General features: G+C 39.8%; 1 protein-coding gene across 1 annotated transcript in view; it reads left to right on the top strand.

The window, feature by feature from the left end:
- CHSY1 (chondroitin sulfate synthase 1) overlaps positions 1-17370 on the top strand; it is a 73788-nt gene that overhangs the window by 13862 nt on the left and 42556 nt on the right.

Below are 17370 nucleotides of genomic sequence, written 5' to 3'. Positions count from 1 at the left end.
GATAGTTGTGAGGAGCAGAGGAAATCACTAGACCTTGCCCAAGAAAAAGAAAAGCACTTTTGAATGTAAACTGTTAGCTTTTCTTCTGAGTTGATTTTCCAGAGTGCTTGTGTGAACAAGTAGTATTCTTGTCCGTACTTTCCTTTTCTCGAGACTTGCTTTTAGATGTTTCCTCTTCACTCTGCTTCATTCATTTGAACTTTTTGGGAAGTAGACATTTTCAGGTACATAGGAAGTGGTCTTCATGAATTTCCAATTATAAAAGATACATTTCAAATCTCAAATGTGATCTGCATGAACCCCGAATCTCTTTGTGTGTCTCCCCTGCCTCTCCATGGCACGGGCCTTTGCTCACTGGAGCTTGGGGGGAATTCTATTCTCATGGATTTTTGTTGCTAGGAAAGCCCTTTGGGGATTTTGAGCAGTTTTAAGCAAAATGCCATTGGCAGAAATCCTGCATTTTCCCCATCCTTAATTAAGCAGTTAGAACCATAACAGGTTTCATTATGGTTACAATGTGTAATGCCTTGTGTATTTTGGAGTGCTTCATGCTGCCGCTGACCTCTGAGAAGCTGGCCTTCCTGCTGGGACTGTAGAGGATAGGCCTGCCTTTGAGAAAGAGTTTTTAAAAATCTGTGTCTTCGTGTTGTAACACTGTTAAATTGTTACATACCGCTAGCTAGACACCAACAGAGCCAGTATCTTGAGTTTATCAAGAACTTTGGGCTAGCCTTAGCGCCAAGATAGAGTGAGAAAGTATTGTCCTGGGGCTGTGGGGGTTGGGAGACAGTTTGGGGGCTGTTTCCCTGGATTATGATGTAATCACCAGTTTTTTGAGGCCTGAGGTCTGGTGCTAGAAGTTGTCGGGTCTGGACACTTGGACCTGTCCATTAAACTTGATGCATCTGGTGACTGACCTTCTTAGCTAAAGGGATCCGGTGGGGAGGAACCTCTCTCCTGGGTTGCTCCTGGTCCCTGCCCAGACCTCAGCTTCAGATGCTGCCCCAGCTGCTTTGTGTTCCTCTAAATGCAGGAAGACACGGTTTTTCCTAGAAACTGCCAGCTTGCTCTCCCCGGGGCTTGTACCAGATGACTCTTTGTGGGAGAAAATCTTCTCCCAGAGTGTGGCTTATCTTTCCATTTGGAATGTAGTGTTTTTATTGTATGCAAATTGTGAGTTTAAGTATAGCCTAATTTGTCGTTCTTTTCCTGTATGGTTTATGTTTTTTGTGTCTTTAGAAACTTCCCTCCCTTGGGTCACAGGAATTTTCTATATCTTTTAATGTAAATTTAATTTTGCCTTTCACATGTGCATCATCATTACCATTTTTAAGAATTCTATTGGGACCTTGACCATTTTATTTGACCTTTGATTTCTTTTCCATTTCTTTTTTTTTTTTTTTTTTTTTTGGTAGGGCTTTAAGTGCTTCTAACCTAAATCCTCATTAGGATTTATCATTATGTTTACCACTCAGGCAAGATTAATCCCTTTGGTGGATGAGGAACTTTTATTAAACTTCCTATAAACCTAGTTAACTCCATTAAGACTCACATTATGAGAAATTATTGAGGTGGAGTCTTATGTTAAAGACAATTATGTTAAGCTTTGAGTTTTGGAAGGTACTTATTTAGCTCTATTATAAACCTAGCCAGAAGGTGTAATTTTTTTTTTTCCTTGCAAGTCCCAAATAATGCTGTGGGATTATACTTATGTGTTTAAAGTGGCTCCTCAGGAACAACTGTCATAATCAAAATCCAGATTCATTTCTAGGCTTGTTTTGATTATTATTGGTGCCTAATTTATTAATACACAACTTCATTAGGTTTTTTTGGCGGCACTACAGCATATGGAAGTTCCCAGGCCAGGGATCAAACCTGAATCACGACAGTAACCAAGGCTATAGCAGTGACAAAGCTAGGCCACCAGGGAACCCTAATCATTAATACATGATTTTAAAAACTCTTTGAAAATCATTTTAATTTTATAGAAATGTATAGGAATGAGAGAATATCCACACAGCCTACACCCAGAGTTAACCCATTTGCACTGTTGTTTGCAAAGATAATTTCTTATCCCACCAGGGCACAGCTTACGTAAATTTAACAGTGTTGTCTGCAGACCCAGCAAGGTCCCGGCCACAACTCTTCCTTCTTCATTGCAGGTTCCAGCCTGAGGTCAGGTATTACATTTGGTTGTCTTGACTCTTCAGCCTCCTTTAATCTGGAGCATTTATACAACCTCTGTCTTTGTCTTTTATGACCTTAGCATTTTCCATAAGCAGCTTTCAAAACTTCATTTTCATGAAAAAATGTGACTGCAATATGGTAAACCATTAGGTGGTTTTTAGTAGTGATCTTCAAGGCTTATTAAAACCTTCCACTGTGAGGACCCAGCAGCCTTGAGTTAATACTGGTGGAAAAGAGGGAGGAGGAGCTGGCCAACCTGGTTCCCCGTTGTCTCAATGGGGTCAGCATCACTAACTCAGCTTTTTTTTTTTTTTTTAAAGAAATGGTATTAAAAAATTTGAAACGGTAGTTTATTTTATTTAGGCAAATATATGAAATATTACTCTTTTAATAGGAAGGAACAAAAAGAAAATTGACCTAAGTAATTATTAATTTTATTTTAAAAATTTTATTTATTTTTCTTTTTTGGCTGCACCTGTGGCATGTGGAAATTCTCAAGTTAGGGGTTGAATCTGAGTTGCAGCTGCAACTCACATTGCAGCTGTGGCGACACCGGCTCCTGAACCCACTAGGCCACAGCAGTAACTCCCTGTTTCTTATTGAAGTATATATATTATACCTATGGAAAAGTACACAAATCATAAATAAGTGTAGAGCTCAATGGACTTTCACAGATTTGACACAGCTAGGTAACCAGCATCCAGATCTTACTTACATCTGACTCAGTGTTTGACTAGTCATGAATATATTTGGGGTAGAAAATAACCATTACTAATGAAAGTTAGTAACAGGCATAGTTAGATTTGGCAATTAAAAAAAAATCGTCTTTTGAATGCTGTCATACAGGTTTCAGGGATACGTTTTCCCATCCCTCTCTCTAACCACTGGGTTCCCCTCATGAGTCATCTACCCTAGTGAGCCTTTACTGACATGCCCAATGCATGTATAAGCAATGAAGTTTGTATATCTTCCCCCTTTTATTTGAATGGTAGCATGTTTTACATACTATGTGTATCTTGCTGATTTTTGCTTATATCCCTTGGAAATTCTTCTATTCAGTGTGTAAAGAGCTGCATCTTTTTTTTATGGCCATTCACGCTCTTTCCATTTCTTCTCACCTGGGTTTCATTTATCCCAGCATGTCCCAAACCTTTCTACATCATGGCACACATATTGAGACGACTGCTACCCCAACCTCTAACCCCTCTACCCGGCTCCAGACCTGAAGTGGGTGTTATTTGGCACATCCCCAAATGTTTGGGAGACTCCAGTACACCAAGACACACCAGCAGTGACTGAGTTAACCGTTCATTGTTTGTTATGGGATCATTAATAGGCCCAGTGATGCACTCTGAACTAGTAGGAAATTGCAAAAGAAGAATGAAAGATAATGGCCTTTTTCTCCCTCAAAGACTCTAGTTGAGGAGACAGAAACATACATTCATGAAATAGTTGAAAAAACTTAAAAATGTTAAAACCCTGTGAAGCTGACTTTAAATATAAAACAGTACAGGGCAGGGTAAGATCTATGGTGTTTGTTGTATAGGAAGGCATATCACCAAGGGAAATTGGGAATTTAGAGCAAAATAGGTAAAAAAGAGTTCTTCCGTGTTAGCCTGAGAGACTTTTAAAGGAGTATTGAATATCCTTATATCAGAAGACTGGTTTTTGTTTTTTGTTTTTTTTTCCTTTAACCATAAAAGAAGTAATGTTTCTTAACTGCTAGTTGTCATAGAGCTGACTGAATTTTGGTGGTACCTTGATCATTCCTCTAGGCTGCTCATTAACCTTACCTGGCCAAGAACCAGGCAGACCTCCAAATGGTTAGACTAGATGCTCAAATACTGAGCATTAATGCTGCCTGTTTCTTTGAGGCAGAGTCCATCATGAGCCCTATTGTTTTGTTCTGGCAATTTGGTAGTTCAATTTTCAAGCTGCTAATAGATTAGAAGGGCAGTTAGCGCCCCCAAAAGGGGGCTGCTATTTAAGGACTGTATCAGCAGTGAGGTGTGAAGGGGAAGTGAAAAATAAGAGAAAATGAGTCCTAACAGCATAAGACCAACCATTGTGTTACTGATTTCTTTCTAATTTTGTTCCATATGGCTGGAGAATGTGCTTTGTATGATTTCCACTTTTTGAAAATTTATTGAGACTTTTTTATGGCCTCACATGTAGTGTACCCTGGAGAGTGTTCTACATCCACTGGAGGAGAATGTGTAGTGCTCTTGTTGTGTGGACAGTTACCTTGTTCAGTCTAGTTGGCTTTTATGTTTATCAAGTCTTCTTTTTCCTTCTTTGTCTGGCTAGTTCTGTCCACTATTGAAAGTAGGATATTGAAATCCCCAGTATTACTGTTACATTGTCTGTCTCCCTTCTGTCATGTTAGTTTTTGCTTCATATATTTTGGGGCTCTGTTGTTAGGTGCATATATGCTTATAACTATAAACCTTCCTGATGGATGACTCCTTTTATCATTATAGAATTTCTTCTTTCATTTTCAGTAACAATTTCTGTCTTCAAGTCTGTTTCGTCTGGTGTTAATATAACCACTCCAGCTCTCCTTTGGTTACTGTTTGCATGGTATATCTTTTTCCATCCTTTCACTTCCATTTATTTATGTCTTTGAATCTAAATTGTCTCTCTTGTAGAAACCGTATATAGTTGGATCATTTTTTAATCCATTCTTCAAATTCTGCCATTTAATTGGGAGTGTTTATTAACCTATTTACATTTAATATCAATTACTGATAGGGTAGGATTTATGTCTGTTATTTTGCTATGTGTGTTCTATCTCATGTCTTTTTTTGTTCTGTGCTGCTTTCTTTTGTATTAAATACATATTTGCTATACATTTTTACTCTCTTGTCATTTCTTTTACTTTATTTTTTAGTTTCTCAGAAGTCACCCTCCGTGTTACACTTACATATTAACTGATAACAACCTGATTAAAATTAATACCAACTTAATAACAGTAGTATACAAAATCTTTGCTTCTGCATAGTTCCATTCTTCCCCTAATCTTTCATTCAGTTATCATCATACAAGTGAAATCTTTCTATATTGTATACCCATCAATGCAGATTTATAATTGTTGCTTTATGCAGTTGTCTTTTAAATCAGAGGAAAAAAAGTTACAAACCAAAAAAATATTGTCTTTATATTGTAACAATTTATGTTGTCTTTTTTTTTTTTTTTTTTTTTTTTGCTATTTCTTTGGGCCGCTTCTGCGGCATATGGAGGTTCCCAGGCTAGGGGTCTAATCGGAGCTGTAGCTGCCAGCCTACGCCAGAGCCACAGCAACGCGGGATCCGAGCCGCGTCTGCAACCTACACCACAGCTCATGGCAACGCCGGATCGTTAACCCACTGAGCAAGTGCAGGGACCCAACCCGCAACCTCATGGTTCCTAGTCGGATTCGTTAACCACTGCGCCACGACGGGAACTCCCCTATGTTGTCTTTTATATTTGCCTGTGTAGTTAACCTTTGGGGCTCTTTATTCATGTGTATTTGAGTTATTGTCTAGTGTCTTTTTAGTTTGAAAGACTTCAGTATTTCTCATGGGGCAGGTTTGCTAGTGACAAATTCTCTGAGTTTTTTTTTATCTGGGAATATCCTAACTTCTACTTCACTTTTGAAGGATACTTTTTGGTTGATAGTCTTTTTCTGTCAGTATTGTAAATGGAAACTTTCTGGTATCCATGGTTTCTGATGCAAAATCATTTGCTAATTTGTTGAGGATTCTTCCTATGTAATGAGTTGCTTTCAAGATTCACTGTAACTTTCTCCAGTTTGATTATGATGTGTCTGGGTGTGGCTTTTTTTGAGTTTATCATACCTGGGGTTTCTTGAGTTTCTTGGGTATGTGGATTGTTTTTTCATCAAATTTGGGAAGTTTTCAGCCATTATTTCTCCCCATCTTTCTGCCCCTTTCTCTTTCTTGCTCTTTATCTAGGACTGCCATTTTGCATATGCTTAGGCTCTGTTTATTTTTCTTTACTCCTTTTTCTTTCTACTCTTCAGATTGGGTAGTTTCAATTGACTTCAAGTTTGCTTATTTTTTTTTTTTCTACCTGTTCAAATTTGTTTTGCATTTTTCACTCCAGTTATTGTACTTTCCAACTCCAGAATTTCTATTTGACTGTTTTCTATAATTTCTCTCTTTTCATTGGCTGCTGTCCCCTGCTGTATATGAGCTATACTTTTTTTTTTTTTTTTTTTTTTTGTCTTTTTGCCTTTTCTAGGGCCGTTCCCGCAGCATATGGAGGTTCCCAGGCTAAGGGTCTAATTGGAGCTGTAGCTGCCAGCCTGCACCACAGCCACAGCAATGCAGGATCCGAGCTGCATCTGCAACCTACACCACAGCTCACGGCAACACTGGATCCCCAACCCACTGAGCAAGGCCAGGGATCCAACCCGCAACCTCATGCTTCCTAGTCAGATTCGTTAACCACTGTGCCATGATGGGAACTCCTGAGCTATATTTTTTTATTTCTTTGCCTGTCTCATATTTTCTTGTTGGAAATCAGACCTTTTAAGTAATATAATGTAGCAACTCTGGAAATCAGATTCTGCTCCCTCCCATAGTTTGATGATGTTGCTATTGTTTTGTTTAGTGACTTTTTAGAACTAATTCTGTAAGATCTGTATTCTTTTTGTGTTTGTGACCACTAAAATCTCCCCTTAGTTTGCTTAGTGGCTAGCGGATGATTGCATGGAGATGTCCTTAGGTGCTGGAACAAATGAGTTTCCCAGTCTTTGCTGAGGGGCCCTGTGTATCTGCTCGTGTTTGCCTTCAACACCCACCTCACAGTTCTCAGCTTTTCCTTAGCTTGCTTCCTGTTTGCACAGAGCCTCAAGGTCATCCCGAGATGAGAGCTTAAGACCTTCTGAGGTCTTCCTGGGCATGCACAGAACCCTGTACATGTGCATGGCTTTCTGTGTTCCCAGAATATGTTCAAGCTTTTCAAAGCCTCTTGTGGACATTTCATACCCCAGCTTTTCTCTTTAAACTTTTTGGTTAGCCTGTTTTGTTCTGTCAGCTTCTTCCTCAGGCAACATGGTGTTCAACAGTTACTCACCTCTTCCCCACCATGAGGCTCTTAGCAATGGGAGATCTCTGGGTTAGGTCAAGTAAAGGTAACCTAGCAAGTGAGGTCTTCTAGGGACCCACTAGACAGGTCAGATTATGACAGTTCTCTGAGAATGGGGCTTTGAAGGATCTCTAGCCCTATTCTGCCTCCTGCCATGGCTGCCAGGCTGCTGGTTTTCACCATGATTGCAGACTCTTGATTTGCAAACTTACCACATTACGAGGGATCCAGGAATGGAAATAAGGAAAGTTAAAAGGTCACAGAGTTCACTGTCCTTACCAAAATCTCACTGTTATTCTTGCATAAATGCTTCCTTGATTACTGCAAACCTTTGGCTAGTATCCAGAGTCCTAAAAATGTTGCCTGAAACAATTTTTACCCATGCTCTTCTTGCTTTTGTGAAGGAGAGAAATTTTGGAGGTTTTTACTCTACCACTTTCATTGCTGTCATCTAAGACCATCTATTATGGCGCCTTAGCTTCATAGCTTAAATTTTGCTTTTTCACAATCAGATAAATCACTCTGAGCATCCTCTTATCCTCACTTAAGAAGTCAGGGAATTGTGCCCTAAAAATTAGAAAGACTTTGAGCCCATCAGTTACAATATTCACACACATTCATTTTTCAAATTAAGTTTGAACATCTGGTACAACTAAGAGACTGTTCTATGTGGGGGCAGCATGGAAAGCAAAGGCTCTGCTCTCTTCTATTCTTGTGAGCTGTGCTGGGTGCAGAGAGACATACAGTGAAGAGCAGTGTGTGTGCTGTGTTCAAGGCATGGCAAAGGGACTGTTGTTGATGGAGTTGGGTGAGCAAGGGGAGAGGTGAAAGAAGAGGCCAGATGAGGGATGAAGGGAGTGAGTGCGGAGGACATCCTTTAGGGCACAAGAGGCCTGGGCTTGAATCAGAGTTGAGTCCTTCTTCACCAGGTGTGTGGTCTTGGGCAGTAAGTTACCTGACTTCACTTGACCTTAATTTCCTTTAAAAGTGGGAGGAGAATTGCCTGATTGTTTCAAAGATTAATGGAGATGATGCATGTTATCATAGCTTATGCTTGGCACAGAGGACAAGCTTGTGAAATGCTACTGAGGGATATCCTCCAGTGTCTGAAAAGCTTTCAAAGCTCATTCTTTGAGCACTTTCCATAGATGTTGACCTGTAGCAGCAGATACTTGAACATGATTTGTAGTAACAGTGGAGTCTTGGAATCAATCCCTGTTTGCTTTTCAATTCTGAGAAGACTGTTCTGACGGAGCAAATCAAAGTTTACCTGAAATGGAGAAGTTGGTTGCTTAAACCTGTATTTATGTTAGTAGTAACACAAAACCTCCTATCAGTACAGATACATGAGTCCTGTGGATCTAAAGACAAATTGATGTGTCTTCACTGTGTTCAAGTTTGAAGGGAGTATGTTAAAGATATTTTAAGCTTTATATATTAACTACCTTTCTTACTGGAAGCTCATTACTGGGCGTATTTGACTTACATTTAGTCGACATAAGGGCTCTTAGACACCTTATCAGGAGATGGGATCCACAATCCTTTTCTTAAAATACAGCAGAAGAATATTTCCTGTATAGTTGAGAAAACTGAGATCACAGATGTCTTCACCCCAATCACTGTAATAAACTGACAACCTACCTTTTAAATTGTATCTCAGTATTGAAAGTACTATCTAGACAACTTTGGGGTAACAGGAGGAAGATGAGCTCCGGAAAGCTTATTATTCCTACTTGAAAATGGACTGATCTATATGAAAAAATACCTTACTACCCAATAATAATAGCAAACGAGCAATGAAGTAGGGCAATATAGTATAAGCCACACAGGAACATGCAGAGGGCCCATGGACAATTAGATCAGGGAAGGCTGAGCTGGGGACAGTGTGGAGGAGCTTACCTTGTCTGGGTCACCCCCTTCTCTAAAGGTGGCTGGGATTCTGGACTCTTGTGAACAATCAGGGTGGTGTCCTGTCACATTTGTATGAGGTCTCAGGATGGCAGTAGCAAAGCTTTTTAAAAGATTTCAGTTGTCATATTTAATTATCTTTTTGAATTGATGAGACTCCCGTGTCTGAAAAGTGATGAGTGAGGAACAAAAGCAAAAGAATGAACCTGACGTTGTAGGGAAAGCTGTGCAAAGTTAACGACTATGTTGTAAATCAGTGTTTCTCAAACTTAAAGGATGTAGGGACCAGTTTCAGTGGGAAGTTTCTCTGTCTGTGCATGTTTACATGCATATGTGTGTGTGGGTTTGTGTGTGTGTGTGCACGTGTGAGTCTATGTGTGTATGTGCAGGCGTGTGTATGTCTTTGTCTGTATGTATATCTGCTTGTATGTCTCTCTCTGTGTACTTCAAGCAGTAGCATTGTGTGCACCTCTCATACCAGGTTGCTCTTTCCTAAAGAGGTGTATGTTACAAAGCACCTTTCCAGGCCCAAACCCAGAACCTGCCTCTCACAGGTGTAGTTTGATGCTCTGTACTGTTTATAGGCTTCTCTGGATTCTTCTACCTGCTTGGGTTGAAGAACTGTTGATGTTGTTTATAAATCCTTACAATGTTTCTCATAATCCAGTGATGTCTTGGAACTGGGTAGAGACCATGGTTCTGTTTAGTTAATTGGCATCAGCTCATTTGGCCACTGTCATGTGCAGAACTTTGTCCTGGTGGAGGAGACAGAAGAAGAGTTTAGACCTTTGTCTTTCCAGTAAGGGACTCAGAGTCTAGGTCGTAGGGAAGCCAAACTTGGCACCTGGTATCACCTCATCATATGTGTTTGTCAAGCTAATGCTTTATATATTTTTTTCCTTTTTTCTCTCCTCTAAGCCTTGTTCGTTGCAATTTGCGTAGCCTGATAAAAGTCACTGGTGATGAGTGTTGGTCAGCAGTAAATCTTGAGTAATGACAGGGGAGGAAGCTCTATTAGATGCAATGATGAAAACAAGGAACTTTTTGGCCAGAGATTAAACTGACAGATGAGTTAAAGCTAAAACTAAATGGTATTTTAAAATATCATTTTTTTGTCTCTGCAATTGATGATTTCACAAATGTCTGTTTATGTGTTCTGGTTAAAAATCTTCAAGCCTCAGCTTGCTTACTCCTCCTCCTTCTTCATTTTTTCTTAGCCTCAGTTTTTGTGAGTTGCCACGAATCATAACTTGAGACTTGTTTATCAAACAAATTTCAGTTTAAAAAAAAGGTCGTTACAAAGTATGTATTAATTACTATGGTGGTTTTAATAGTCACAAATTGTATGATAATCTTCCCTCTTGGGGGTAGAGCTTAATTTCCTTCCCCTCGAATGTGGTCTGGACTTGGTGATTTGTTTTTAAATGGATTAGAGAATGGGAAAAATGGTGACTTTATAGTAGAGAAAATTGGTGGACACTAGGGAGGGGATGGGATGGGATGAGAAGGCGCTTCGCCTCTGCCTAAGTCTTCCCCTAAAGCTGCACTTCTAGTCTAGTCGTGAGAAAACCTTAGACAGACCCAAGGTGAGGGACATACTGTAAAAATACCTGGCCAGTGCTCTTCAAAAGTGCCAGGGTCATTAAAAGCAAGGAGAGACTGAAGAACTGTCCCAAAATGGAAGGGCCCAAGGAGATATGATGACTGAATGCAGTGTGGGGTCCTGGGTTGGAAGAGAAAAGGGATGTTAGTGTAAAAACTAATGAAATCTGAATAGAGCCTATAGTTTATAGTGTTGTATTAATGTTACTTTCTTAGTTTTGATATGTGTCTCATATAAGATGCTGACATTAGAGGAAGCAAGGTAGAGATGGGAACCCTCTCTACTGCCTTTACAACTCTGCTGTAAATCTCGAATTATTTCAAAATAAAAAGCAGTTAGAACCCAGAGATGATCTAATTGGACGCAGAAGTGAGGTTGCCATTTCTGCCACTGTATCAAATTGACTGCTCAGTACCCTGGGGAACTGAGTGAGGCCATAGAAGACTAGATCTTCTGTGAGCCTAAGTGGCTATCATGCAGGATGTGATTTTTAGCTTATTGACTTCTAGGAAATCCCAGACAGAAAGGCCTTTGTGTGAGAGAGCTGCAGACTTTTAACCCTCATAAAGAGCTTATCATTTGAGCAAGCTTATAATGTACCGTGTTATTACTGTAAGAAATTTGTAATGGTACTGCTACAGCAAAACTTTCCCTGGCTAAAAAGAATCTTTCAGCATTCACTCAGCAGTTTAATGCCAGCACCCTCACTAACATCATCATTGTTAACCCTGTAGTGTTCTGTTTCTGTGTTTTCTCTCAGTGAACCTTTGCAGAAATACATTAGTACGAAGTTATTTTCAAAGATTTTTTTATTTTGAAAAATACTGTAGGTACTACTTTCCTTTTGTATATGTTAACATCTGTACATTCCTCTACAACAGGAACACTAAAGACATAGGACTTGTTTTCCCCTTTAACAATGTGATTTATTTAAGGTGGGAAGATGAGTGCATTCTTAATCCTTTTTTTCTTTTTTCTTTTTTTTTTTTTTTTTTACCACCCAAGGAACACCTATTTACTTTTTAGGTTTTTATAAATTGATTGTGTAATAATTTAGAATTCTGGTTCTTTTATTAGGATCAAGTGGGTATGAGATCCCAAGTGATGCAAGCATACTTTTGTTTTTCTTTTATGGCTGCACCTGTGGCATATAGCAGTTCTCAGGCCAGGGATGGAATCCGAGCCACAGCTGTGACCTATGCCACAGCTGTGGCAATGCTGGATTCTTTTAACCCACGGGGTTGTGCCAGGGATCGAACCCGCACCTCTGCAGCAACCTGAGCCACTGCAGTTTGATTCCTAACCAACTGCTCTACAACAGGAACTCTTACTTAAATTTTTTTTAATGGTTACTTCATTTAAAAAAACTATGTGCCAGCTCTGTGGCAGGCCCTGTTCTAGATGTAGGAGTGAGTACAGCAAAGCCTGTTCTCATGACACATTTACTATCTATGGGGACATCAGAGAGTAAGGAAGTGGTACTAAGCCCTCTGGAGAAATACAAGCATGATAAAGAGAGGGAGTGATGAAGGGGTGAGGGAATGCTTTTCCAGCTGAAAGAGTGAAAAGTGAATGGTTTTTCTCAGGTGAGGGTCACCTCCAGCAGAAAGAATGGGGCCTGCAAAGCCCTGGGGCAGGGACAGCAAGCGGGGCTGGTAGCTGGAGCCCATGAGTGAAAGGGGCCAAATCCTGTAAGGCCTGTCCATGATAAAGGATCTGGGTTCCATGAGGAGTGAGCTGGGAAGGCACTAGAGGTTAGGGGCAGAGCCTTGCTGGGAGCTAATGTTTCAGAAAGACCCCCTGGTTTATGGGACAAGAAGAAACTGCAAGGGAGCAAGAGTAGGAGCAGTAAGAGTGAGCAGGGTAACTGGTAACCCAGAAAAGGAAAGGGTAGCTTGGTCTTGGGTGAGCAGTAACAGTGTGGAGAAGTGGTTAGATTGTGGATGAATTTTTTTTCTTTCAGTATGCATTTCTTTTTTTTTTCAATTGAAGTATAGATGATTTACAATTTTGTATTAGTTTCAGTTATACAGCAAAGTGATTCATACACACACACACACGTGTATGTATGTGTGTAGGTATATGTATATATTCTTTTTCAGATTATTTTTCCTTCAGATTATTACAAAATATTGAGTGTAGTTACTAGTGTTGTACAGTAAATCCTTATTGGTCACCTGTTTTATTTATGGTAGTGTGTATCTGTTAATGCCAAACTGCAAATTTGTCCCTCTCTCACCTTCCGCTTTGGTAACCATAGGTTTGTTTTCTATATCAGTGGGTCTATTTCTGTTTTGTATATAAGGTCATTTGTATCTTTTTTCCTTTTTAGATTCCACATATAAGTGATATCAGATGATATTTGTCTTTATCTGACGTATTTCACATATATGAGAATCTCTGAGTCCATCCATGTTACTACAAATGGCATTATTTCATTCTTTTTTGTAGATGAGCAGTACTCCATTATATATATGTACCACATCTTCTTTATCTGTTCATCTGTCCATGGACATTTAGGTTGCTTCCATGTCTTGGCTATTTTAAATAGCTTTAGTAAACATTGGGGTGCTTGTGTCTTTTCAAATTATGGTTTTCTTGATATGTACCCAGGAGTGGGATTTGCGGGATCATATGGTAGTTCTATATTTAGTTTTTTAAGGAACCTCCACACCGTTCCATAGTGGTTGTACAAATTTACACTCCAACCAAACTTGTAGGAAGGTTCCTTTTTCTTCACACCCTCTCCAGCATTTATTATTTGTGGACATTTTGATGATGGCTATTCTGACCCTTATGAGGTGTTGAGATCTCACTGTAGTTTTGATTTGCATTTTTCTAATAATTAGTGATATAAGCATCTTTTCATGTGCCTTTTGGCCATCTGTATGTTTTCTTGGAGAAATGTCTATTAGATTTTCTACCTGTTTTGTTGATTAGGCTGTTTGTTTTTTGGATATTGAGCTATACGAGCTGTTTGTATATTTTAGAGATTAATCCCTTGTCAGTTGCACTATTTGCAAATATTTTCTCCCATTCTGTAGGTTGCCTTTTTGTTTTGTTTATGGTTTTCTTTGGTTTGCAAACGCTTTTAAGTTTAATTAGGTCCCATTTGTTTATTTTTGTTTTTATTTCCATTACTCTAGGAGATAAATCCAAAAAGATACTGCTATGGTTTATGTCAAAGAGTGTTCTATGTTTTCCGCTAGGAGTTTTATAGTATCTGGTCTTATATTTAGGTCTTTAATCCATTTTTAGTTTATTTTCATGTGTGGTGTTAGTGAATGTTCTAATCTCATTCTTTTACAATTAATTGTGAAGTTTTCCTAGCATCACTTATTGAATACACTGTCTTTTCTCCATTGTTTATTTGTGCCTCCTTTGTCATAGATTAATTGACCATGGTGCAAGAGTTTATTTCTGGGCTTTCTATTCTGTCCCATTGGTCTGTATTTCTGCTTTTGTGCCAGTACCATACTGTTTTGATGACTGTAGCTTTGTAGTATAGTTTGAAGTCAGGGATCCTGATTCCTCCAGCTCTGCTATTCTTTCTCAGGATTTCTTCTGTATCTCCATACAAATTTTTCAAAAATTTGTTTCAGTCATGTGAAAAATACCATTGGTAATTTGATAGGGATTACATTGAATCTGTAGATTGCTGTGGGTAGTATAGTCATTTTGACAACATTGATTCTTCCATCCAAGGACATGGTGTATCTTTCCATCTGTTTGTGTCATCTTAAGTTTTTTTCATCAGCATCTTACAGTTTTCTGATTACAGTTCTTTTGCCTCCATGTGTAGATTTTTCCCTTTTATCACTTTAAATACATCATGCCACTCTCTTCTGGCTTGCAGCATTTTTACTGAAAAATTTTACTGATAGTCTTATGGGGATTCCCTTGTATGTTATTTGTTGCTTTGAATATTTTCTCTCTGACTTTAATTTTTGTTGATTTCATTACTTTGTGTCTCAGCATATTCCTCCTTGGGTTAATCCTCTATGGTACTCTTTGCATTTCTTCAACTCGGGTGACTGTTTCCTTTCCCATGTTAGGGAAGTTTTCAGCTATTATCTCTTCAAATATTTTCTGAGGCCTGTTCTCTTTTCTGGGTCCCCATATTGCAAATGTTGGTGTGTTTGATGTTGTCCCAGAGGGCTCCTAAACTGTCATTTCTTTTCATTCTTTTTTCTTTACTTTGTTCCAAGGCAATGATTTCCACCACTCTGTCTTCCAGCTCACTTACTCTTCTTCTCCCTAATTTTTATCTTGGTAGTGATTCCTTCTAGTTTATTTCTCATTTCAGTTGTTGTAGTCTTCAATTCTCTTTGGTTGTTCTCTATATTTTCTAACTCTGCTAAAAATTTCTTGTAACTGGAGTTCCCGTCATGGCGCAGAGGAAATGAATCCAACTAGGAACTATGAGGTTGCGGGTTCAATTCCTGGCCTTACTCAGTGGGTTAAGGATCCAGCGTTGCTGTGAGCTGTGTGTAGGTCGCAGATGTGGCTCAGATCTAGCATTACTGTGGCTGTCGCGTAGGCCAGCAGCTGCAGCTCTGATTAGACCCCAGCCTGGGAACCTCCATGTGCCGTATGTGGGGCCCTAAAAAGATCCAAAAAAAAAAAAAAAAAATTCTTGTAACTTTTTGTTCTTTGCATCCATTCTTTTCCTGAGTTCTTGGATCATTTTTGTGGTTATTACTCTGAACTCTTTCTCAGGTAGATTGCCTTTCTTCATGTCAGTTAGTTGTTCTCCCAGTTGTTCTCCTTGTTCCTTTGTCTGGAGCATATTTTTCTCCTATCTCATTTTGTCTAACTTACTCTTTGTATTTTTATGTATGTGGAAGGTTATTTATGTTTCTTGACCTTGGGGAAGTGGTCCTTTGTAGGGGAATGTTGTATGTGTCTAATCAGTACACTCCCCTCTTATCGCCCAAGGGCCAGGAACCACCTGGTCCCAGGGAAGGTTCTGACCTGTGTTTGCAAATTCAGTTCTGCAGGCTGCAGGATTGTTGTTTTCTTGCTTCTGGTGTCTGCTCCCTGGCAAGTGAGGCTGGTCAGAGCTGTGTAGAGGGGTGTGTCTAGAGGCAGCTTTTGGCTCAGAAGTCTTCAGGCAGCCTGTCTGCTGAAGGGTGGGGCTGTGTTCCCATCCTCTTGGTTTTTTGACCTGACCTGTCCCAGCACTGGTGCCTATAGGCTCTTTGGTGGGCCAGAACTTGGTGCCAAAATGTCAGACTCCAGGAGGGCTCATGTTGATGAATACTCCCCAATACCTCCACCACCAGTGTCCTTGTCTCCACAGTGAGCCACAGATGCCTCACCTCCTCATAGATTCCCTCCAATACCTGCCATAGGTCTGGCCCAGGCTTCTATGGATTCACTGTTTTGCCCTGGGTCCCAGTGCACATGAAACCTTGTGTGCACCTTCCAGAGACTGGAGTTTCCTCCAGTCCTTTGGAGCTCCTGCACTCATGCCCCCCTGGTCTTCAAAGCCAAAGGCTCTGGGGGCCCCTCCTCCTGATGCTGGACCCCAGGTTGGGGAGTCTGATGTAAGGCTCAGAACTCTCATTCCTGTGGGAGAACCTCTGTGATATAATTGTTTTCCAGTTTGTGGGTTACCCACCTGGGGGAGATGGGATTTGATGATATCATTAGGGTACTCTTACATATCCTTCATTGTGGTTTCTTCTTTGTCTTTATGGAATATCTTTTCTGGTAGGTCCAATTTTTTTTTTTTTAATCATGGATTATTGATCAGTTAGTTATAATTTTGGTGTGCTCATGGGAGGGGTGAGCTCAAGGTCCTTCTACTCCACCATCTTGTCTCTTCCGCACCAGGGATGAATTTTGATAGGAAGGCAGATAGGACTTGTTGAAGGCTAAGATACAGGAGGAGAAAAGTTGCCTGAGCATTGGTGGGGTAGAGGTAAGGTGATGGGAAAGACTGGCTAGAGATAGAAATGTGAGTCATCTGCATCTACACAATATTTAAAGCCAGGACAAATGTCATCACCTAGGGAGTTAGTAGAGATAGAAGAAGGGCCTTTCGGCTGAGCCTGGGGACTGGCAAGACATAGAAATCAGAGATGAAGAGGATGCAGCAATGCTGGTTAGCAGTAAGTCCTGAGTAATGACAGGGGAGAAAGCTCTCTTAGATGCAATGATGAAAACAAGGAATTTTTGGCCAGAGATTAAACTGACAAATGCGTTAAAGCTAAAACTAAATGGTAAAATATCAGTTAAGCCTTTGTAATAAATAATTTGTTTTTGGAGGGGGGTGAGGTTTAAAGGATATTTTATGCCTTTGGTACAGAGAGAAAACTTTCCCTTTAAACTGTGGTCTCCAAGACTGTTTCCTCTTCTTTGAAACAGTGTTAGTTAACTCATCCAGATTGTACAGATGGTAAAGTGCTCGACTCAGAGTTTGAGCCAGGCAGCCTAACCACAGAGCCTGCAGTTTTAACTGTAATGAAATTATGTTTTCATTTTCTGATAAGGCACTGCATTCTACCTTTTAATTGTAAATATTACCAGTATTCGTTTGAAAAGAAATAATAAAGCTCAGTTGTCAGGAATCTTAG

This window comes from Sus scrofa, chromosome 1 (assembly GCF_054392235.1).
Source record: "Sus scrofa isolate SSC_HxYL_T2T_F1_AM1 chromosome 1, Sscrofa_HxYL_maternal_Yorkshire_Landrace_v2.0, whole genome shotgun sequence".
Lineage (NCBI taxonomy): Eukaryota > Metazoa > Chordata > Mammalia > Artiodactyla > Suidae > Sus > Sus scrofa.
Note: the sequence above shows the minus strand (reverse complement) of the source record. Positions and strands in the feature narration are given on the sequence as shown.